This window comes from Bos taurus, chromosome 1 (genome assembly GCF_002263795.3).
Source record: "Bos taurus isolate L1 Dominette 01449 registration number 42190680 breed Hereford chromosome 1, ARS-UCD2.0, whole genome shotgun sequence".
Lineage (NCBI taxonomy): Eukaryota > Metazoa > Chordata > Mammalia > Artiodactyla > Bovidae > Bos > Bos taurus.
The window spans coordinates 6,956,402-6,982,363 of NC_037328.1; the positions used below are offsets into that span (position 1 = coordinate 6,956,402).

A 25,962-nucleotide genomic window follows, 5' to 3' on the forward strand; every position below is an offset into this window, starting at 1 on the left:
TAAGGAAAGCATTTCCATAAGAAAAACCCGCATTGGTTAGCTCAAGGCTTGAGTACAGTTAAGTTCAGGTGGAACCAAGTGTTGTTATGGAAACACAGAATTTTAAAAGAAACTCTTGTTAAATTTGTATAGAAAAGGGGAAAAAAAATCTAACACTTGTAGTTTGTTTCCTCCTGCTGCTTAAGAGAGATTAAAAATGTCTGACACTTGCAGCCTATTTCCTCCCTTTGGAGGCCCCTGGCTTTCCTGCCTGTCACCCTCTCATTCCCCCCTTTTCTTTTAGGAGAATTATGTTGCTTAGGAAAAGGGACGTTGTTCTCATTCTGTAACTGCTTCTGAGCTGAGAAGGGGTGTCTTCCCTAAACTGGTGATGCAACATATTCTCCTAACCCCTGTATTGAGGGTCTCTGATCCAGGGGCCCCAAGTAGTAGTTGGAGGAAGCTGCCACAGTGGCAGGAGTTTGAGCAACCACTTGTAACTTAAAAGCCTTCATGTGACTAGAAACAAATCCAGCCACACAGCTACAGATGCAGGGAGCAAACAGCAAAAACAGAACAATCAGCAAAGTTAAAAGTCACATTATGTCCACAGTTAAGGTACAGAGTTAAGGTAAGGAAAGATTGAAGGCAGGAGAAGGGGACAACAGAGGATGAGATGGTTGGATGGCATCACCAACTCAATGGACATGAGTTTGAGTAAACTCCGGGCATTGGTGATGGACAGGGAGGCCTGGTGTGCTGCAGTCCATGGGGTCACAAAGAGTCAGACATGATTGAGCTACTGAACTGAACTGAAGGTACAGGGTGTTGCACCAGTCCATCTTTGGAGTGTTAGATGTCATCAGATTAAGAAGAGGCATCACATATGATTGTGGTTGTCGAAGGTATTCACAAACTTGGAGAAAGTCCTTTCCTTGAAGTGGAGATCCCCACCATGGGAAGCCTTCCACTGATGAAGAGGGGAGCGCTCTGCAGACCCAGCAGTTAGACTGATTGTGGAATGCAGCGTAGGAATGAGCCCCAGACAGGAAGGCATTGTCTTGAGGATCAAATGGTAGACTCGGGATTTTTGGAGTCAGCAGAAGCAGGCTAACATAGATTATCAGGCCCATCTGAAAAGTACAAAGTCAGAGCATAGAAAGTAAAGACATAAAATGAAGTCACTTAGTTCTGGTCAGGGTGCCACCTCTTATCTCATGTGTGATGTACTCAAGAATCAATTCCTGGCACTTTGACAGCTGTGGGAGAACAAAGAATAACCTGATAAGGGCCTTCCCAGAGGGGCTCGAAGGATTGGCCCCCAGACCCCAGTGTTTTTAACAGGACCTTGGTTCCTGGCTCAAACAGAGGCTTGCTTGACTCAGAGGCTGGGTCAGGAGTCACATCCCGGGGTTCCTTTAGTGCCTGTTGAAAAGCTGAGAGCTGAGTTACATAATTAGTTAATTCCAAGCCTAGGGGCTATAACAACGTCCGTGCGTAAGAAGGGCCTTCCATAAATACATTCAAAGTCCCTCCTTTTGGGGGACAATTCAAGCCCTCATTAAGGCTATGGGTAGAACTTTAATCCAATTGTCCTGCGTCTCTTGAGTTAATTTGCTCAGAAGATGTCTCTTAATAATGTCATCGGCATTTTCAACCATTCCTGAGGATTGGGGTCTCCAGGAACAGTGTAAGCGACATTCTATTCCTAGAGACTTTGACACCCTCTGAGTTACAGCAGCTTTAAATGCAGAGCTATTGTCACCCTGAAGGCTACATGGCAGCCCAAAACTGAGAATAATTTCATGAACTAAAATTTTTATAACCTCCTTAGCCTTTTCACTACAACAGGGAAAAGCCTCAATCCATCCAGTAAAAGTATCCACCCAAACTTGTAAGCAAGAATATCCACTTGCCTTTGAATATGAGTAAAATCAATCTCCCAGTCCTCTCTAGGATATTTTCCACTTCATTGAAACCCAGATTTTGCTAGCTTTTCAGTCTTTGGGTTATTTTTCTGACAAACCTCACATCTTTTGATAATGTTCTTTAAAGTTTTCGTTCCATTTTTACCTTCAAACAAATGAGAAGCTATCTGGTAAGTACTCTCAACACCTAAATGAAAACTCTGGTGTAAACCCTTAAGAATTTTCCATTGAGCATTTTCAGGAATTATTAATTGTCCACCCTTGGACTGTAACCACCTTTTATTAGTAATCTTTGCTCCTCTTTTCTCATATCTTTCTAATTCTTCCTCAGTATATTGTGGTCTTTCCTGTTCCACAGGACCTGTCCAGATCAAAGGCGTCTGCAGTGAAGGGGTTTCCTAAAGCTCTGCCTTTATCGCTTGACAGTTAGCCATCTGATTACCCTTGACTGCTTTACTCCAGACCCTGCTGTGCCCTTTGCAGTGCATAACAGCTATTTCTTTAGGACAATATATAGTAGTTAAAAGTCTCTCAATCACTCTGAAATGCTTAATAGGTCCTCCTGTTGCCACTTTAAACTGTCTTTCTTTCCATATTGCAGCATGAGCATGTAAAGTCAAATAAGCATACTTAGAATCAGTGTAGATATTTACTAGCTGCCCTTTGCTTAACTCTAGAGCTTGGGTCAGAGCAACAAGCTCAGCTAGCTGAGCACTCATTCCCTGGGGGAGAAATTTTGCTTCTAAAACCTGTTCAGTCATCACCATGGCATAACCTACTTTGCGCTTCCCATCCTGAACAAAAGAACTGCCATCTGTAAATATTTCCATGTCAGGATTGTCTAATGGGATATCCATTAGATCTTCCCGAGCTGCATAGTTTAAAGTTAGAAACTGGGAACAATCATGATCAGGTGTTTCATTTTCCTTCTCAGGAAGGAAAGCGGCAGGATTTAAATTTCCACAAACTTTAAGATTAGTTACTGGTCCTTCTAACAACAATGACTGATATTTAAGAAGCCTACTGTCTGTCATCCAAATATTAATCTTAGAGTTTAAGATTCCACTCACATCATGAGAAGTCAGTACAGTAAGATTTTGTCCATTAATAATTTTGAGGACCTCAGGTGTTAATAAAGCAGTTTCCGCAATTAACTCTTAGACAGTGTGGCCACCCACGTGACCTACATCTAATTCTCTGCTCAGGTACGCTATAGCTTGCTGTGAGGCCCTCGGGGTTGTGTCAAAACTCCCAAGGCCATACCTGTTCTTTCAGTGACAAACAAATTAAATTCTGACACTTTGACAAGCTCAAAGTGGGAGCTTGCAGAAGAGCAGTCTGAAGAGCCTTAAAAGCCTTTTGAACATCTGGAGACCAAACCAGTTTGTTGGTTTGGGCTTGCTGGGTTTCAGTTATAAGTTTATACAAAGGCCGGTCAAGTTCCCCATAACCTGGAATCCAACGTGGCAGTAGCCTGTGATTCCCAAAAATCCTTTCAATTGTCTTAAAGTCATAGGTAGGGGATGATTTAGTATAGGTTTAATTCTCTTGGGGCCTATGATATGATTAGGCCCAAATACTTAACAGATCGTTAACAAAGCTGAGCCTTTTCTCTTGATGCCTTATAACTGTGGCCAGGCACAGTAGTAACCATTTGCGTGAGTTGTTTTATGACAGGAGGTCCTGGTAAGGAACAGGGAACTAATAAGCCACCACGAACCAGGAGAGTCCGGGAAAGGTCAAAAAGTGACACCGCATGTCCAACCACCTCCCAGAATCCTTCTCTCTGGCGTCCATCTTGTCTGAACGAGGCTGCACCACCAGGAAGGACTCTGAATCGGAATGATTGGCTAAAAACAAGCTGGAAACGAATCCCGTCACCATAAAACCCGAGACTGCAAGCCATGTGGCAGAGCTGTTCTCCTGGGTTCCCTTACCCTACTGCTCTCCACCCAGGTGCCCTTTCCCAATAAAATCTCTTGCTTTGTCAGAGTGTTAGACAAAAGCCCCCTTTCAGGCCCTGGAAGGGGTCCCCCTTCCTGCAATAAAATTGCATTGGAATACAACCATGCCCAATCATATCATGTATAGCTACTTTCCTGTTACAATGGCAAAGAAACTGGATGGCCTGCAAGAGATAAAACATTTACTACCTGATCTTGTACTGAAAGACTTTTCTAGCTCCTAGTGTATTGTAGTTTTTATTGATTGCAAAATATGACTAAGAATACGTCCCAATCCTATTTTCCTCTTCCCAATAAATTTTTATTGAGCACCTATTATGTAATAGGCACTGAAATCCTATTGATATTGATATTACAGAGGGAGGGGTACAAGGTTGACAGAAAGAAAGTTCCAGCAAGAACTCTCTAAAGGCTAAGAAACATGAGTAATTTTAATGACTTATCATAAACTGGAGAAGGAATTCAGGAAACCTCAGACCACAGCCAAATGACAAAGTCTGAGTAGAAGTTAGTAAATGAACGGGCTGAAAAGGAATCAGAGCTTGAGAGCCTATTGTGATCATAAAAAGTCAAAAACTGTCTTGCATTTTTGTTTAATAAGAGTATAATTGCATTATAATTTGTGTTAATTTCTGTTGTACAACAAAGTGAACTAGCTACATGCATACATATATCCCCTCCCTCTGGGGCCTCCCTCCCACCATCCCCCGCACCCCCATCCCCCCCCGTGAGGTCTTCACAGAGCACCAAGTTGAGCTCCCTGTGCTACACAGGAGCTTCCCACTAGCTTTCTACTTTACACATGGTAGTGTTCATGTGTCAATGCTACTCTCTCAGCTCGTCACACCCCCTCTCTCTCTAGGTTCTCGTATCCACTCTACGTCTGCATCTCTATTCCTGCCCTGCAAATAGCTTCATCTGTGCCATGTTTCTAGAGTCCACATGTATGTGTTAATATATGATGTTTGCTGTCTCTTTTGGACTTACTCCTCTCTTTGCATTTCTGCTGTAACAATCTTTACTGAGAAAATGGATACCTCAGGCTGGAAGGCTGGAGGAAAGGGGGCAGTCTTGTACATTTCCGTTGCGTTACAATGACTCACTTCTTAAAGACTAATGAAGAGGAACAAAAGAATGAAAAGCTGGAATATTAAACTGTATAAAAAGAAACTCTTGTCTCCACAAAACTCTAGCTTTATTTTTAAAGGACAAAACTTAACGATAAATAATTCTACTTGCAAAAATCATAAGCAGTTTACTCTTTAATGTACAGAAATCTGGACAATATCCACTATTGTACAAGGTAGGAAATAAAACTTTTTCTGCCTCATTTTTTGGCTGAGCACCCAAAACCAATTCAATAGGTGACACACAACCTGCAGAATAAATTCTTTATAAACCTGTCTACATGTTGTGAATTGAAGACAAGTTCAGTTCAGTTCAGTCACTCAGTCATGTCCAACTCTCTGCAACCCCATGAACTGCAGTATGCCATGCTTCCCTGTCGAACACCAACGCCTAGAGCTAGCTCAAACTCACGTCCATTGAGTTGGTGATGCCATCCAACTATCTCATCCTCTGTAGTCCCCTTCTCCTCCTGCCCTCAATCTTTCCCAGCGTCAGGGTCTTTTCAAATGAGTCAGTTCTTCTCAACAGGTGGCCAAAGTATTGGAGTTTGAGGTTCAGCATCAGTCCTTCCAATGAATATTCAGGACTGATTTCCTCTAGGATGGACTGGTTGGATCTCTTTGCAATCCAAGGGACTCTCAAGTGTCTTCTCCAACACCACAATTCAAGAGCATCAATTCTTCGGCTCTCAGCTTTCTTTATAGTCCATCTCTCACATCCATAAATGACTACTGAAAAAACCAGAGCTTTGACTAGACAGATCTTTGTTGGCAAAGTAATGTCTCTGCTTTTTAATATGCTGTCTAGGTTGGTCATAGCTTTTCTTCCAAGGAGCAAGCATCTTTTAATTCCATGGCTGCAGTTACCATCTGCAGTGATTTTGGAGTCCAAAAAAATAGTTTGTCACTGTTTCCATTGTTCCCTATCTATTTGCCCTGAAGGGATGGGACCAGATGCCATGATCTTAGTTTTCTGAATGTTGAGTTTTACACCAATTTTTTCACTCTCCTCTCTCACTTTCATCAAGAGGCTCTTTAGTTCTTCTTTGTTTTCTGCCATAAGAGTGGTGTCGTCTGCATATCTGAGGTTATTGATATTTCTCCCAGCAATCTTGATTCCAGCTTGTGCTTCATCCATTCCAGCATTTCTCATGATGTACTTTGCATGTTAATTAAATAAGCAGGGTAACAATATACAGCCTTGATGTACTCCTTTCCCGAAGACAACAAAGAAGGTCCTAAACTCCAAAACTGTCTCTTCTACCAGCTACCATAGTGCCTTAAATTCTGGGCATTAGAAGCACTCCTGTGGGTTAACATAGCAAAATTTCCAAAGACTGTTTCCAATTCAGTTGTGTATGTTTGGTACTCAAAAGTTATCACACACTAATGTCTTTTCTTTCACCAAAAACACAAGCAGGAATTATTTTTTCCTGAATAGCAAGTGGAAAGGGAAAGCCTAAGACAAAAGACACACAAATCCTGCCAGAGCTTAGAAGGCAAGAAAGATCTGTAGCTTGAGATATTGCATTGGAAGTTGTCAATGAATTACACGTTATAGAAAGAGGACCAGAGAACAAATAAGAAGTATGAAGATGGAGGATTTGTTTTTCCATGAGGAGTGTCTGTGAATATGTGTCTGTGTGTTTGTGCCTCTGTACATCTGTGTCTGGCAGGGGCCAGGGTCACCGAGGGGCCAAAAGGCAGGTAAATACATCCTAAGCCTAGCAAAGGTATTTCTGAAACAATATAGCCATTCAAGATTGAGACTTTGATCCACAATCTTCTATTAGGAATCAACCCAACTGGTGTCTGGACTTACTGAGGCTCAGGTTCTTTAGTTGAGCTTTTCATTCTGGAGGCTGCTGGATTATAGTTCTTGCTTCTTCTGTCTGCCTTCTGGTGGATGAGAATAAAAGGTTTGTGCAAGCTTCCTGATGGGAGGGACTGCATGTGGGGAAAATTGGATCTTGCTCTGGTGGGCAGGACAGTAAAACTTTAATCCAATTGTCTGCTGGTGGGTGGGGCTGTACTCCCTCCTTGTTAGTTGTTTGGCCTCAGATGACCCAGGCTATATGGGAAGGTTAATGGCGACCTCTAAGTGGACTTACTCAAACATGCGCCTCCAAGGACTGCTGCTGCCAGTGCCCCTGCTCCTGAGGCAGGCCACTGCCAACCTACACCTCCAACATTCACAGGTAGATCTGGCCCAGTGCTCTGTGGGGTCACTGCTCCTTTCCCCTGGGTTCTGGTGCACACAAGGTTTTGTTTGTGGTCTCCAAGAGTGGAGTCTCTGTTTCCCCCAGTACTGGGGAAGTCCTGTAATCAAATCCCACTGCTGCTGCTGCTAAGTCACTTCAGTCGTGTCCAACTCTGTGTGACCCCATAGACAGCAGCCCACCAGACACTCCCGTCCCTGGCATTCTCCAGGCAAGAACACTGGAGTGGGTTTCCATTTCCTTCTCCAATGCATGAAAGTGAAAAGTGAAAGTGAAGTCGCTCAGCCATATCTGATTCCTAGACCCCACGGACTGCAGCCCACCAGGCTCCTCTGTCGATGGGATTTTCCAGGCAAGAATACCAGAGTGGGGTGCCATTGCCTTCTCCACAAATCCCACTGGCCTTCAAATTCAGATCACTGGGGATTCCCAGTCCCTTTGCCAGATCCCCAGGCTGGGAAGCCTGATGTAGGTCCAAGAACCTTCACAACAGTAGAAGAACTTCTTTGGTATTATGGTTCTCCAGATTGTGGATCACCAACCCAGCAGGTATGAGATTTGATTTTATCGTGATTGCCCCCCTCCTGTCGCTCCTTGGGGCTTCTTCTTTGTCCTTGCACTTGGGGTATCATTTTTTGGTGGGTTCCAGTGGCCTCCTGACGATGGATGTTCAATAGCTAGTTATAATTTCAGTGTTCTCACGGGTGAAGATAAGCGCATATCCTTCTACTCTGCCATCTTGAACCTGTCTTTCAGTTCTTAGTCAGCTTCTCTACAGGAGGAATAAGGAGATTGCTAAGGATGCCTTTGCATGTTGGTCCTATCTCCCCATGGGATGGTGGGAAGAGTGCTTTGCTCTGTTTTTCAAGCTGTCTTAGTCAGTTTTGGCTTCTATAACAAAAACACTGTAGACTGGGTGACTTAAACAGCAGAGATTTATTTCTCACAGTTCTGGAGGCTGGACAGTCCAAAATCAAGGTGCTGGGCAATTCAATGTCTGGCGAGAGCTCTCCTGCTAGTTATATGGTAGATGAAGAGAGAGAAACTGAACTTATTTGTGTCTCTTCTTATTCAGGCACTGATTCCATCATGAGGACCAACCTTTATGACCTAACTACTTCCCAGGGTCACACATCTTAAGCCATCATATTAAGGATTAGGGCTTCAACATAATAAATTTGTGGGGGACCTAGTGCATAGCATACACCAAGTAAAGGTCTTTAAAAGAACCACTTATAGAGACTGGGGTGTCTTGCATGAAGATTATGACATCTCACCACCACTACACTCTCCCCACCATCCCCCACCCCCAGACAGCTGATGCCAACTAAGTTGGAGCAACTCCAGGCCTCACAGTGGCATTGGTCCTGAGTGGAGTTTCCAAAAATGAACTAGAGTTTCCTGGATTTGTGGGGAGGTGAACTCATGTAACTCAGATTGGGACTTGAACCCAAATGGCCAGGACTTGAATCTGGCCAAAACCCACAGTGTTCCACTTGAGATCACACACCTTGTCTCAGGAATTAATGAAGCTCAGGTTCTTAATCTTTCATTGCAGAAAGCATTCAGTGAGAGACAAAGTGATAGGTAAGAAGTGGATTTATTTAGAGAGAAACACACATCACAGACAGTGTATGGGCCATCTCAGAAGATGAGAGTGGCCTCAGAATATGGTGTGGTTAGCTTTTATGAGTTGGGTAATCTCATAGGCTAATGACTGGGAGAACTGTTCCAACTACTGTGGGCAAGGGGCAGAAATTTCCAGGAACTGACTTGACTCCATGTCAAGCACTTTTATCATTCATATAACAGCATCTAATGGACCACTTACGTTATTATTTCCAAGACAATGTCTCTAAACAATGCTTCCCTGGTGGCTCAGATGGTAAAGAATCTGCCTGCAATGAGGGAGACCTCGTTTCAATCCCTGGGTCAGGAAGATCCCCTGGAGAAGGAAATGGCAACCTACTCCACTATTCTCACCTGGAGAATCCCACGGACAGAGAAGTCTGGCAGGCTATACAGTCCATGGGGTCGTGAAGAGTTCATCCCAACTGAGAGTAACATACATACACAAATACTATTGAGTTTGTTCTCATTTCAGGTACAAAAGGGCTTTTTTCCTATATACATAAACTAGAAAATAACATTAAGAAATAAAAATATTGCTGCAAAATTCAGACTTAAATTGAAGAAAGTAGGAATAGCCACTAGGCCATTCAGGTATGACCTAAATGAAATCCCTTACAATTATACAGTAGAAGTGACAACTAGATTCAAGGGATTAGATCTGATAGACAGAGTGCCTGAAGAACTATGGACAGAGGTTCATGACATTGTACAGGAGGCAGTGATCAATACCCAAGAAAAAGAAATGCAAAAAGGCAAAATGGTTGTCTGAGAAGGCCTTACAAATCACTGAGAAAAGAAGAGAAGCAAAAGGCAAAGGAGAAAAAGAAAGATATATGCATCAGAATGCAGAATTCCAAAGACTAGAAAGGAGAGATAAAAAAGCCTTCCTCAATGATCAATGCAAAAAAATAGAGGAAAACAATAGAATGGGAAAGACTAGGGATCTCGTCAAGAAAACTAGAGATACCAAGGGAATATTTCATGCAAAGAGGAGCACAATAAAGGACAGAAATGGTGTGGACCTAACAGAAGTAGAAGATATTAAGAAGAGGTGGCAAGAATACACAGAAGAACTATACAAAAAAAGATACTCATGACCCAGATAACCACAATGGTGTGATCACTCATCTGGAATGTAAAGTCAAGTGGGCCTTAGGAAGCATCACTATGAACAGAGCTACTGGAGGTGATAATTCCAGTTGAACTATTTCAAATCCTAAAATATGATGCTGTGAAAGCACTGCACTCAATATGCCAACAAATTTGGAAAACTCAGCAGTGGCCACAGGGCTGGAAAAGGTCAGTTTTTGTTCCAGTCCGAAAGAAAGGCAATGCCAAAGAATGTTCAAATGATTGAATTGCACTCATCTCACGCCCTAGCAAAGTAACGCTTAAAATTCTCCAAGCCAGGCTTCAACAGTATGCGAACCATGGACTTCCAGATGTCCAAGCTGGATTTAGAAAAGGCAGAGGAACCAGAGATCAAATTGCCAACATCTGTTGGATCATAGAAAAAGCAAGAGAGTTGGCAGAATGCAAACAACTAAAGAACCTCTTGACGAAAGTGGAAAAGTTAGCCTAAAACTCAGCATTCAGAAAACTAAGATCATGGCATTCGGTCCCATCACTTTATGGCAAATAGATGGGGAAACAATGGAAACAGTGAGAGAAGTTATTTTCTTGGGCTCCAAAATCACTGCAGATGGTGACTGCAGCCATGAAATTAAAAGACGCTTGCTCCTTGGAAGAAAAGCTACGACCAACCTAGACAGCATATTAAAAAGCTGAGACATTACTTTGCCAACAAAGGTCTGTCTACTCAAAGCTATGGTTTTTCTAGTAGTCACGTATAGATGTGAGAGCTGGACTATAAAGAAAGCTGAGGGCTGAAGAATTGATGCTTTTGAACTGTGGTGCTGGAGAAGACTCTTGAGAGTCCCCTGAACTGCAAAGAGATCCAACCAGTCCATCCTAGGGGAAATCAGTCCTGAGTATTCACTGGAAGGATGGATGCTAAAGCTGAAGCTAGCTCCAATAATTTGGCCACCTGATGCAAAGAACTGACTCATTGGAAAAGACCCAGATGCTGGGAAAGATTGAAGGCAAGAGTAGAAGGGGTTGACAGAGGATGAGATGGATGGATGGCATCACCGATTCAATGGACATGAGTTTGAGCAAGCTCCGGGAGTTGATGATGGACAGGGAAGCCTGGCGTGCTGCAGTCCACGGGGTATCAGAGTTGGACATGACTGAGCTACTGAACTGACCATATGATCCAGCAATTCTAATTCTGATCATTAATCTAAAGGAAATAAAATTACCATCTCTAAAAGATAATGCACCCTTTTGTTCATTGCAGCATTGTTCATAGTAACCATGACATGGAAACAACCTACATACCCATCAATAAATGAATGTGTAAAGAAGGTGTGGTATATATGTATGTATAATGGAATATTATTCAGCAATATAAAAAAGAAAGAAATCTGCCAGTTGACACAATATGGATGGACCTTGAGGGTGTTATGCTAAGTGAAATAAGACAGAGAAAAACAAATACTATATGATATTCCTTATATGTGGAATCTTAAACAAACAAACAAAAAAGGACAAACACAAAAAACCTCATAGATACAGAGAACAGATTTGTGGTTACCAAAGGCAGGGAGTGGAAGGTGTAGACAAAATGGGTGAAGGTGGTTAAAAGTTAGACTTTTGGTTTTAAGATACATAAGTCCTAGGGATGTAAGGTGCAACATAATGGCTCTGGTGAATTATGCTGTACTGTACATCTGGCTGATACTAAGAGAGTGGATCTTGACGTTCTCATTGTATGAAAAAAATTGTAACTATGTGGTGATGGATGCTAAATCAATTTATTGTGGTAATCATTTCATAATACATACATATGTCAAGTCCTTATGCTGTACACCTAAAACAATGTTACATGTCCCTTATATTTCAATTTCAAGAAATGCATTTTTAAAACATTAAATAGTGTCTTGGTCACTGTGGCTAGTGGCTACTACATTGGACTGTGTAGTTATGGAATATTTTCATCACTTCAGAAAGGTTCAGTAGGACAATGCTATTTTAGAGTTTCAGAGCCAACCATTTTTGACACTGAGAAAACATTCCCGTCTCCTCTGCATGACGAGATTCTTAATATTTTAATCTTCAGTGAATTTGAGCTTTTAAAAAGTATGAAGATACCTGATATCAGAAGCTTGTAAGAACAAAATATTATTTCTCATTTTAGAGGCAGGCCAAGTTCCCCTGATAACTCTATTTTTAAACAGCCTAACTAGGCCAAAAGACAGGCAGAAATCCAAAGTTGCAAAACTTTTTCCTAGAAGCCTGAATGCCTTTCAGATTGCTTACAGACCATAAAAATTCAGCACTGGGAGGTTCAAAATGTTGAGTTAGTGACCTCATGCATTCAACTTTTTCTCAGAAGTTTTCATGGCTTCTTTTCTAAGCATACAATGCACTTCTTTGTATCACATTCTTTTCCCATATTTGTAACTTTCACTTCCCTTTTACATGATACATAATGTAATGTAATGTAATGTAATAAGGTTGTATTATTTACTGATGTGGATACATATTTATGCAAATATTAAAGAAGAGAAAACTTTTAGGAACATTTTTGGAATTCCGTCATCTTAAAAGCTGATAAGGGACTTCCCTGATGATACAGTGGTTAAGAATCCACGTGCCATTGCAGGGGACATGGGTTTGATCCCTGGTCCAGGGAGATTTCACATGCCAGGGAGCAGCTAAGCCCAAGCACCACCACTCCTGAAGCTTGTGTGACCCAGAGCCCACATACCACAGCTACTGAGTCCATGTGCTGCAACTCCTGAAGCTCACGCTCCCCAGCAAGAGAAGTCACTGCAGTGAGAAGCCTGCAGATCACAGCAAAGGGTAGCTCCCACTTACTGCGACTAGAGAAAGCCCGCTTGAAGCAACTCAGTGCAACCAAAAACAAAACAAATAAATAAATCATATGTTTTTAAAAGCTGATAAAACTAGAGTTTTTTCTTTGCTTGAAACGAGAAAAATTAATGAGTTTTTAAAACTTTAGAGTTCATTATACAGCTCTTCTTCTCACACCTAAGAACAAGCTGAAAAATCAGTTTAAATTTTCTCTAAATGCTTCCTCTGAAAGACTTAAGAGAACAGGGTCATCAAAAAACACATTTGCTGTCTATTGAAGACATGTTCAAAACTCAGAAATTTTACCCAATATTTAGTCAGAATATGTTATCTATATCTGCCTAGAGTGGGAAAATCTGTTTAACCTAGAGAGTCTTATTATGGCTTTTTTTTATAAAACTGTCAGAGGATTATAGGGAGACTGAGAAGGCATAGCTTCTTTACAAGCAATATGGCCACCAATACAGAGCAACTCCTTATATCCTCTTGGAGCACTGAAGCCCACAGGGAAACAAACTCACTAGAGAATTCTATATATGTGATGTTTATTGTGGCTACCACTGTACGGCTCTGGCACCAATTCCTGAAAATAAATTATTATGATGAAAAATGTTTTTCATATATGCAGAATTTTTTTTTAACTCTTAGGAACCTTTTTTAAATGGAAACTGATCATTCATACACGCCCCCTAACCCTTTCTTACAATTAAAGGAAGACAGAGAGACTGACTTTGGAAAACTAATGGATAATGCTCAACAATTTATGAAAAGTTTATTAACTTTCTAAAGTTTACTGCGGTCCTCTTAGAATTATCCCAGACATAGCATGGGTTTATATAAAATGAACCACCAATGATATTAGAAACCAGAGAAAGGAAAGAGTATCAAAGATTTGGATGGAAATGAACTGTCAAGATTTTGAATTTCCAGGAAGGGCAACATTGCAGTGAATTCTAGATGGAGTCGGCAGGGAGAGAAGGTGACAGAAATGAGCTAACTTCTCTCAGGGTTTTGTAAGAATGCAAAATGCTGTCTTTGGTGCTTTTTAGACTTTAGAGGGCATAAGAATCAAATCTGCCCAGAATGCAGCTTTTAATAGACTAAGTCTAGATTAGAGCCTGAGATTCTCCATTTCTAACAGACTCCCGACAAAGATCCATCTATTCAAAGATATGGTTTTTCCAATAGACATGTACAGATGTGAGCCTTGGATCATAAAGAAGGTTGAGCACCGAAGAACTGATGCTTTCCAACTATGGTGCTGGAGAAGACACTTGAGAGTCCCTTGGACAGCAAGGAGATCAAACCACTCGACCCTAAAGGAAATCAACCCTGAATACTCATTGGAAAGACTGGTGTTGAAGTGGAAGCTCCAGTACTTTGGCCACCTGATGCAAAGAGCCAACTCATTGGAAAAGACCCTGATGCTGAGAAAGATTGAAGGCATGAGGAGAAGGGGGTGACAGAGGAGAAGATGATTGGATGGCATCACAGACTCAATGGACATGAGTTTCAGCAAACTCCAGGAGATGGTGAAGGACAAGAAAGCCTGGCGTGCTGCAGTCCGCAGGGTCTCAAAAAGAGTCCAACATGACAGAGCGACAGAACAACAGACTCCCAGGTAATCCAGTGCCTCGTTTCCATGAACATCATTTTGAGTAACAAAGAAAGTTGTGATAGATTCAGCTATCACAATCAACAAAGAACTCATGTTTATATTGATGCTTTGTTGTCTAAGCCCAGTCCTCATATATTTTATGTCATTTGATTTTAAACACATAAAACAGGATTCTGTATCTGCTCTTATATATCACCTCATATATTCTATATTGCCTTTTCCAAATTGAATCCAATTAGATATGCCAGCAATAAAAGTTTGCCACACTCAAAGAGGTTTAGAAAATGTTGAGTTAAGCAGTTAGATAAGCTCCTTAACTACTACAGGACTTTCAGAACCTTTAACCCAAATGTACATTATGCATCTTCAAGAAAGAATTGATCACACATAATGCTTTCTTAGTAAACTTATTCGTACTTACTGGAGTACCTTCCAAACTCTGTGAATAGTGAGGTTTTGAATACAAGTTCTGAGGTTGCCTTGGTTCTTACTTTTATAGATACTACTTTGCTCAGCCCAAGAGATGACCTACACTTAACTGAAAGTTGCTGATAAGAGAGTTTTCAAAGATGACTAAGGTATCAGGTTAAAAATAATGATTATCTTTGGACCAATCAGGGCAATCTTTGCAGTCAATCAGATGAGGTTCTGCAAGGAGTGACTTTTGTATTAAACACCAGAAGACATGTTATAGAATTAGGACGTTCCCATTTCATGCATTACAACAGAGCTCCTATAACCTGTTAAGAAATGATAGGAAAACAGGACAGACCAGTCTTCTGTGTACCGCACGGAAATGGAACACATGAAAACTACAGCGAGAAAGTGCTCAACTCAGGGGTATGGTTTACTCAGAAAGTTTTCCAATCGTGCTGCATAGCGCCTTGTAATCACTGCCTTTGCAAGTGAAGAGTAAAAGCAAATATTCTCCAGCACAAAATCTGGGAAGTCTGATCTCACTCCTGCTCACTATGATGACTGGGTAAGAAGCTTCTAGCTATATAAAGCATGTGAAATTCAAAGCTTCAAGAAATACTTCGACCTTTCCTTGGACTGGTCATGCTGAAATAAATGGTAGACTGAGAGTTTGCCTACAACAAATGGACCCAGGGAGCTGACGGGTTCCTCCCTTCTGTGAATTCTGAGTGTATAATGAACTTCCTTTTAACATAAAAAATGAAAAGAGCTTTAACCAAAATTGGCTTTATATTTTATACATATGTAGAATTTAATGCCTTCAAACTTTAGGAGGAAGTAGCAAATACACTTTCATGGCAGCTAGTGAGGCTCCTTGATAACAAAGTTTCATCTCATAGGGAACTAGAGTGTGATGATTCTCAACATTTGACTGCATTAGAATCACCCAGAAAGCTTGTCAAAACACAGATTACTGAAACTCATCCTGGACTTTCTGATTCAGCAGGACTGGGATAGTGCCTGAGGATTTACATTTATCACAAGATCTCAGATGATGCTGCTGCTTTGAAGAGGGCTACAGGAAAGGAAAAAGCCTTACTGATCAGCTGAAGCATCCCCTTTTCCTTACAGATGCAAAGTCTGAGGCACACATAAGAAGTCAACACCCAAGCTGGGGTCAACAACAGTCCCTTCGACTAGAAGTCACGTGGGCATCCTTGCAGTACACACCCAGATCGCCACCACTGCTTCAGTCTTGTGCAGTTTCTTAGAATGTCACACACCTCCTCCCTACACACTCCTCCTCTCCATTCCTGAATCAGAAAAAATTGTGACAGACTTTGATGTGGGCAAAAAAAAAATCACTGGGTGTCCTGTCTCTCTACCCTTCTGGTCTATGTTTGCTTTGTAATGTCTTGCAGCTATTTTATGACTCTAAAAGTTGTGGGAAACTATAACGATGCAAATGATTCTTGTCTGTAGAAATGCACGTGAACTGGGACTTTTGAAATAAAACTGAGCATCGGGTTACAGGTATCAACCAGGCATGTATCTATTTGTAAAACTATTTCAGCATTCTCAATTGCCTGTGTGTATATGTATGTGTTTCTTTTAATTCTCTCTTGAATCTGTAACATCTTACTGAGTCCCACATTAAGTAATGAGTTAAATAAAATCCTTGGCATTGGTTCATTTACTATTTTGTATAATTTGTCTATCACAACTTTACATTTTTTAAAATTATCTTTTAACATCCTAAAAAAGAGTGCTTCTTGAATGACAGATTAAGGGTTTTCAAAAATCTGCTCCTTCATAAAAATCAATAAAAGAAGTGGCAAAAATTGTCCAGATTAACTTTTTCTTGGAGTTTGGAAATTAACTAAAGGATTGCAAAATTTCAAGGAGTGTTTATCAAGAAAAATTGCTGAATTTTGGTAAGAGAAGCTAGCTGCTTTGTGGCATTTTTAACTTGACCTAATCCCATCTTCCTCTTCACATCTCCATGGTAGCTTTGAAAACAAAAGACCTTACAATTATGGTAGTTGTGCAAACGAGCAGTCTAACAACCACTGAAGGGGACAGAATGAATTTGGAACTTCCCCAAAGCCCCATAACTGCTCAGCTTTGACCACCGTGGAGGCTCATTGAAAATCCCCATTCTCAGGGTTTATCCTTATTTAACCTGACTCAGAACCTGCTCTGTGCCAACAGCCCCATCTCTAGGTAATTTGCTAGAAAAGAAAAATCAGTGAGAATATTTCAACTACCTAAGATGATGTTTGGAGAAGGCAATGGCACCCCACTCCAGTACTCTTGCCTGGAAAATCCCATGGATGGAGGAGCCTGGTGTGCTGCAGTCCATGGGGTCGCTGAGGGTCAGACACGACTTCACTTTCACTTTTCACTTTCATGCGTTGGAGAAGGAAATGGCAACCCACTCTAGTGTTTTTGCCTGGAGAATCCCAGGGACGGGGAAGCCTGGTGGGCTGCCGTCTATTGGGTTGCACAGAGTCAGACACGACTGAAGTGACTTAGCTTAGCTAAGATGATGTTACTAGGTTGGGCTAACCAAAACACTTAAAAAGAACAACTGGAAAATGAGAGCTTCATAAAGGACCTTGAAAAACTCACACCTATTCTTTAGAATCTGTAAGACCGTGAATAGGGCTGTATGTTTGCACAGGAAAAACCTGATAAGGTTTTAACGTCTCATCACCAGATTGCCTTGACACTCTACACAAACAGAAAGTAAAGGCTAAGTCAAAGTTTTAAACTGCCTGCAAGATTGTAGAAGATAACCCCCAGCACACACACACAGCCAATCAGCAAAGGCTGAGAGAGTTATTGGTTCAAAGCATTTATGAAAATCTCTCTACTCATTTGCTGACATTAAGCTAACCAGGCAGACTTCAAAGGCCACATGTGACAAAGAATATACTTTATAAAATTGGTCCAGAAAAGTCACCAATGAATAAAAAAACAGCAACAATAATAACAAAAACAGCACAAAAACAAATCCTGGAGAGAAGAGAGTGATTTTCAGAGTCACCACAATATGTTATTTTAAACGTCTAGTTGTCAGCAACAACAAAAAAAATTAAAAATAAGGGACTTCCCTGGTGGTCCATTGGCTAAGACTGCACTCCCAATGCAGGGTACCTGGGTTTGATTCTTGGTTGGGGAACTAGATCCTACAGGCTGCAACTAAGAATTCCCATGTTCCTGAATGCCCTAAGACTTGGTACAGCCAAATAAATAAAATTAATTAATTAATTCAAAAAGCAGCGTGTACTTAAAAAAAAATGAAGCACATAAAGATATGTGAATGTATAGCTCATGGAAAAGAAAGTATCCCATCAATTCTCCCTGACGAACTCCAGATTTGGACTTACTAACCAAAGACTTTAAGAAGAACTTTTTAGTTTTTCTAATGAACTAAAGGAAACTGTGTCCAAACAATCAAAAGTATAATAATTCAAAGATGAACTCAAAAAAACAATCCCTTCAAAAGAGTATAAAGATGCAAAATATTTAGAAATAAGTCTTTTTAACCAGAAGACTTGTACTGAAACTCTGTAAAGCATTACTGAAAGAAATTAATAAATAAATAAATGCAAAGGTAGCCCACATGCAAGGATCAGAAGACACTATCAATAGGATGGCAACATTCCACAAACTGATCTATAGACTCAACTTAATTTCTATCAAAACCACATCTGACCTATTTTTGCAGAAATTGACAAATTGATTACAAATTTACATGGAAATTCATGGAAACCAAAGCAATCTTGAAAAAGATAAAGTTGTAAGATTTAGAATTCCCAGTTTCAAAGCTTATTATGAAGTTATGGTAATTTAGACGATGTGGTACTGGCATAGGATAGACATATAGATCAATGGAGCAAAACTGAGTCCAGAAATACTCACATTGATGGTCAATTGATTTTCAGCAAAACAATTCATTGGATAAACAACAATGCTTTCAACAAATGATGCTGAAACAACTGGGTATAAAATAATAAAACCTAACTCCTACCTAACACCATACCTAAAAATTAACTTAAAAATGACATTGGGCTCAGCAATGGTTTTTTAGATGACTTTAAAAGCACAAGCAACAAAAGTAAAAATAGATTAATTCAATTTCATAGAAAGTAAAAATGTTTTGTGATTCAAAACAATAAAGTAAAAAGATAGTCCCTAAAGGGAAAATATATGTAAATGATATATCTGATAAAGGACTTGTACCTAGAATATATTGGGAAAAAAAAAAAAAAAAACTCTACAACTCAACAATAAAAAGAGCTCTACAACTCAACAATAAAAAGAGCTCAAAGAAAAAGGAGGAAAATTTTTCTCCATTAAGTGATACTCATTGTTACTGTTCAGTCATTATGTGATTATGTCATGTCTGACTCTTTGAGACCCCATGGACTGCAGCATACCAGGCTTCCCAGTGCTTCACCATCTCCCAGAGTTTGCTCAGATTTATGTCCATTGAGTTGGTGATGCTATTTAACCATCTCATCCTCCGCTGCCCACTTTCTTGCCTTCAGTCTTTCCCAGCATCAGGGTCTTTTCCAATGAGTAGGCTCTTCGCATCAGGTGGCCAAGTATTGGAGCTTCAGCTTCAGCATTAGTCATTCCAATGAATATTCAGGGTTGATTTCCTTTAGGATTGACTGGTTTGATCTCCTTGCAGGCCAAGGGACTCTCAAGAGTCTTCTTCAGTCACAGTTTGAAAGCATCAATTCTTCAGTGCTCAGCCTTCTTTATGGTCCAACTCTCTCATCCACACATGACTACTGGAAAAGCCATAGCTTTCTCTATATAGACCTTTGTCAGCAAAGTGATGTCTATACTTTTTAATACACTGTCTAGGTTTGTCACATCTTTTCTTCCAAGGAGCCAGTGTCTTTTAATTTCATGACTGCAGTCACCATGTGCAGTAATTTGCGAGCACAAGAAAATAAAATCTGTCACTGCTTCTACTATTTCCCCTCCTATTTGCCATGAAGTGATGAGACCAGATGCCATGATCGTAGTTTTTTAATGTTAAGTTTCAAGCCAGCTATTTCACTCTCCTCTTTCACCTTCATCAAGAGGCTCTTTAGTTCCTCTTATCTTTTGCCATTAGAGTGGTATCATCTGCATATCTGAGGTTGTTAATATTTCTTCCAGTAGTCTTGTTTCCAGCTATGATTCGTTCAGCCTGGCATTTTGCATGATGTACTCTGCACAGAGTAGGGAGTAGGAAGTCAAGAAACACCTGGAGTAACAGGCAAATTTGGCCTTGGAATATGGAATGAAGCAGGGCAAAAACTAATAGAGTTTTGCCAAAAAAATGCACTGGTCATAGCAAACACCCTCTTCCAACAACACAAGAGAAGACTCTACACATGGACATCACCAGATGGTCAACACCAAAATCAGATTGATTATATTCTTTGCAGCCAAAGATGGAGAAGCTCTATACAGTCAACAAAAACAAGACCAAGAGCTGACTGTGGCTCAGATCATGAACTCCTTATTGCCAAATTCAGACTTAAATTGAAGAAAGTAGGGAAAACCACTAGACCATTCAGGTATGACCTAAATCAAATCCCTTATGATTATACAGTGGAAGTGAGAAATAGATTTAAGGGCCTAGATCTGATAGATAGAGTGCCTGATGAACTGTGGACGGAGGTTCGTAACATTGTACAGGAGACAGGGATCAAGACCATCCCCATGGAAAAGAAATCCAAAAAAAGCAAAATGGCTGTCTGGGGAGGCCTTACAAATAGCTGTGAAAAGAAGAGAAGCGAAAAGCAAAGGAGAAAAGGAAAGATAGAAGCATCTGAATGCAGAGTTCCAAAGAATAGCAAGAAGAGATAAGAAAGCCTTCCTCAGTGATCAATGCAAAGAAATAGACAAAAACAACAGAATGGGAAAGACTAGAGATCTCTTCAAGAAAATTAGAGATACCAAAGGAACATTTCACGCAAAGATGGGCTCGATAAAGGACAGAAATGGTATGGACCTAACAGAAGCAGAAGATATTAAGAAGAGATGGCAAGAATACACAGAAGAACTGTATAGAAAAGATCTTCATGACCAAGATAATCACGATGGTGTGGTCACTGACCTAGAGCCAGACATCCTGGAATGTGAAGTCAAGTGGGCCTTAGAAAGCATCACTACGAACAAAGCTAGTGGAGGTGATGGAATTCCAGTTGAGCTATTTCAAATCCTGAAAGATGATGCTGTGAAAGTGTTGCACTCAATATGCCAGCAAATTCGGAAAACTCAGCAGTGGCCACAGGACTGGAAAAGTCAGTTTTCAGTCCAATCCCAAAGAAAGGCAATGCCAAAGAATGCTCAAACTACCGCACAATTGCACTCATCTCACACACTAGTAAAGTAATGCTCAAAATTCTCCAAGCCAGGCTTCAGCAATACATGAGCCGTGAACTTCCAGATGTTCAAGCTGGTTTTAGAAAAGGCAGAGGAACCAGAGATCAAATTGCCAACATCCGCTGGATTATCAAAAAAGCAAGAGAGCTCCAGAAAAACATTTATTTCTGCTTTATTGACTATGCCAAAGCCTTTGACTGTGTGAATCACAATAAACTGTGGAAAATTCTGAAAGAGATGGGAATACCAGACCACCTGACCTGCCTCTTGAGAAACCTATATGCAGGTCAGGAAGCAACAGTTAGAACTGGACATGGAACAACAGACTGGGTCCAAATAGGAAAAGGAGTACGTCAAGGCTGTATATTGTCACCCTGCTTATTTAACTTCTATGCAGAGTATATCATGAGAAATGCTGGGCTGGAAGAAGCACAAGCTGGAATCAAGATTGCCGGGAGAAATATCAATAACCTCAGATATGCAGATAACACCACCCTTATGGCAGAAAGTGAAGAGGAACTAAAAAGCCTCTTGATGAAAGTGAAAGTGGAGAGTGGAAAAGTTGGCTTAAAGCTCAACATTCAGAAAACGAAGATCATGGCATCTGGTCTCATCACTTCATGGGAAATAGATGGGAAAACAGTGGAAACAGTGTTAGACTTTATTTTTCTGGGCTCCAAAATCACTGCACATGGTGACTGCAGTGATGAAATTAAAAGACACTTACTCCTTGGAAGGAAAGTTATGACCCACCTAGATAGCATATTCAAGAGCAGAGACATTACTTTGCCAACAAAGGTCCGTCTAGTCAAGGCTATGGTTTTTCCTGTGGTCATGTATGGATGTGAGAGTTGGACTGGGAAGAAGGCTGAGCGCTGAAGAATTGATGCTTTTGAACTGTGGTGTTGGAGAAGACTCTTGAGAGTCCCTTCGACTGCAAGGAGATCCAACCAGTCCATTCTGAAGGAGATCAGCCCTGGATGTTCTTTGGAAGGAATGATGCTAAAGCTGAAGCTCCAGTACTTTGGCCACCTCATGCGAAGAGTTGACTCACTGGAAAAGACTCTGATGCTGGGAGGGATTGGGGGCAGGAGGAGAAGGGGACGACAGAGGATGAGTTGGCTGGATGGCATCACTGACTCGATGGACGTGAGTCTGAGTGAACTCCGGGAGTTGGTGATGGACAGGGAGGCCTGGCGTGCTGCGATTCATAGGGTCACAAAGAGTCGGACACGACTGAGTGACTGAACTGAACTGACTCTGCAAAGAAGTTAACTGACAAAGTGACAAGATACAGCCTTGTCATACTCCTTTCCCAATTTGAACCAGTCCATTTCTCCATGTCCACATACAGGTTTCTCAGGAGACAGGTAAGCTGATCTGGTACTCATCTCTTTAAGAATTTTCCAGTAGCTGATGACCTTCATAATATCTGACAATAAATGAATCTCTGCTTTCCTTGAATTGGACAACCTTTTCAAACGGGTAGAGACCGTTCATGGAACAGCTGGCACTGAGGTATATGAAGACCTGAGGTATAAGCTGTCCCTGGAGTTCCCCAGTGGCTACCCTTACAAAACTCTCATGGTGAAGTTCCTCACACCCTGCTGCCACCCCAGCGGGGACACCAAGGGCAACATCTGCCTGGACATCCAGAAACGCAAGTGATCCGCCCTGTGCGACATCAGAGCCACTCTGCTCTCCCGTCCAGAGTCTGCTCAGAACCCAACATCATAGCCCTTTGAACACATACACTGCTGAGCTTGGGAAAAACACCCACAGCCCTTAAGAGCCTGAAAAAAAACCACTCAAAGCACGTCTCCAGCCAAGAGTCCTGACCTGGGATGTCCAGTTGTCCTTGTGTTTTCTTTTTATTGTTTTTCCTTAGGTGGTCTGCCCTTTCCTCGATTTCTGTACAGGACTCTGTATTTTTCTCTGCAGTATCATTTTCATTTTATTTATGTTTTTTAAATTAAGTGTCAGGTTAAGCCCTTGTGATGACTATATTAAATACGTACAATTGGGTTTTTTTTAAAAGAACTATTGGGAAGGATGTGAAAAAAGTTGAAACCCCCAGACATTGCTGGAAGGAATGCAAACTGATACAGTCACATTGGAAAATAGTTCCTCAGAGTTAAGCATAAAATTGACCCAGAAATTCCTAGGTATACATCAATTTCTACTCCTACCCAAGAGAATTGAAAACATATGCTCCCCTCAGATTTATAAATTAATATCCACATTTTCGTAATAGCTAAAAAGTAAAAACAACTCAAATGTCCATCAGCTACTGAATAGATAAAATTTGGTAAATCTATATAATGGATTATTATTTAGTATGAAGTACTGACACCTGCAGCAACATGGACAAAACTTAAAACTTATTTTTTTAAGTGAAAAACAAATTCAAAAGGCTACAGATTGTATGACTACATTTATATAAAAAATCCACAGTAGGCAAATCCATAGTAACAGAAAGCAGATTAATGGTTGCTAGGGGTTGAAAAAGGAGGAATGATTGTTAATGACTACAGTGTTTTCGGGGGGAGTAATAAAACATTCTGAAATTAAATAGTGGTGATAGTTGCACAGCTTTGTGTATTTACTGAAAATTACTGAATTGTATACTCATTTCTTTCAACTTTATTGATATATAATTAACATACAGGATTGTTAAAATTCAAGGTGTACAATGTCTTGATTTGACACCACTTCTGTATTGTAAAAAGATCACCACAGCAGGGTCGGTTAACAACTCCATTACCTCACATTATCACCATTTCTTTTTTATGATGAGAACATTTAAGATGTACTCTCTTAACAACTTACAAGCATATAATTTGTTGTTGTTGTTTAGTCGCTAAGTCGTGTCTGACTCTTTGCGACCCAGTGAACTGAAGCCCACCAGGCTCCTCTGTCCATGGGAGTTTTCAGTTAAGAATATTGGAATGGGCTGCCATTTCCTCCTCTAAGAGATCTTCCTGACCCAAGGATTGAACCTGTGGCTCCTGTATAGAAGTTGGATTTCTTACTGCTGGGCCACAAGGAGAGCCCTTATATAATATGATACTGTTAACTGTAATCACCATGCCGTATGTTAGATTCCCCAGAACTTATTCTTCTCACAACTGAAAGTGTATACTCTTTGACCAATAACTTCTCATTTTCTCTACCCACTACCCCTGATAACCACCATTCCCTGTTTCCACGAGTTTGATTTTTTTTTTTTTAGATTCCACATATAAATGAGATAATACAGTATTTCAAGGTCCATCCATGTTGTCACAAATGGCAACATTTCCTGCCTACTCTGGCTAAAGAATACTATACACAAAGGAAATATATAGTATTTACGGCTTCTTTGTCCATTCACGTGTAGACAAACACTTGTTTCCTTACCTTGGCTGTTGTGAATAATGTTACAGTGACCATGGGAGTGTAGATATGTCTTCAAGATTCTGATTTCATTTCCTTTGACTATATTACGAGAAGTGGGATAGATGGGTCATATGATGGTTCTATTTTTAATTTTGAGGAACCGCCATACTGTTTTCCATAGTAACTGCACCATTTTACACTCCCCCCAACAGTGCACAGGGGTTCCCTTTTCTCCACATCCTTCCTAACACCTGTTAGGTCACGTCTTTTGATATCAGCCATTCTAACATGTGTGAAGTGATACCATGGTGGTTTTGAGTTGTAGTTCCTTGATGATTCATGATGTTGAGCATCTTTTCATGTACATGATGGCCATTTGTATATCTTCTTTGGAAAAATATCTCTTCGGTTCCTTTGCCCATTTTTTTAATCAGAATTTTTCTTTTTTTTGCTATTGAGTTGTATGAGTTTCTTACATATTTTGGATATTAACCCCTTATCAGATATACGGTTTCCACATATTCTATCCTATTTCATAGGTTTCCTTCTTATTTTGCTAAATATGTCCCTGTTAAACAAACTGGAGAGGTGAATGTGTCTTCCCCACTAAAACAATACTGCACATACTTCAGCCACTTGGCCATAGGATGTGCATGGGTGAGCTAATCCAGGAGTCCTCCTAACAACCTTAGAGGGAAACTACACGTCCGCTTGCAAATAATCCGTTTAATAAATGTTTAAATCAAATCCATTCTTCTGTTCTTCAACCAAAGTTGCTTTTTGTTTTTTGGTTTTTTTAATGTCTGTCCTTCTTTCTGTTTATAAGCAAACTGATGTTGCATTTTTACACAAAACTCCTGAATATGCGTCCTGAAAACTGTAATCCAGGACCTTGGTCAGAAAGAGCAACAGGGGGACGGTTGAACAGGGGTTTTCCTGAGGGTGTGTCAATAGTAATGACTCATGCTACTTCCTCATTCTAACCCTTTCCATCGATGGGGTGGAGAAAGTCCAGTCAGGCCTGGGGGAAGTCGTCTTTATTTAGAGGGTGCTCTTCCTATGTGTGCTAGTTGCTCAGCTGTGTCCGACTTTTTGTGGGACTTCTCCAGGCAAGAATACTGGAATGGGTTGCCATGCCCTCCTCCAGGGGATCCTTCCAACCCAAGAAAATCGAACCCAGGTCTCCCACGTTGCAGGTAGATTCTACACCATCTGAGCCACCAGGGAAGCCCTTGCTATAATGACACCTTTTTGCTCTCCTTGTACCACAATGCAAAGCAGGGAAATTGAAATGAAGGGCTAGATAGAGTTTAAGGCAACACAAGTCACCTGTAAAATAAAGGTGGCATATACTAAAATTAATTC

At 40.7% G+C, this 25,962-nt stretch overlaps 1 long non-coding RNA gene and 1 pseudogene across 1 annotated transcript in view; one reads left to right on the forward strand and one right to left on the reverse strand.

Moving 5' to 3' along the window:
• Positions 1-25,178, reverse strand: part of LOC104970784 (uncharacterized) — a 37,200-nt gene extending 12,022 nt beyond the window's left edge. The window contains exon 1 of the long non-coding RNA XR_001498050.3: positions 24,619-25,178. This is a non-coding gene — a long non-coding RNA (uncharacterized lncRNA). The remainder of the gene's footprint in view (positions 1-24,618) is intronic.
• Positions 22,636-23,101, forward strand: LOC100337436 (ubiquitin-conjugating enzyme E2 C-like; annotated as a pseudogene).
• Positions 25,179-25,962: the final 784 nt, after the last annotated feature.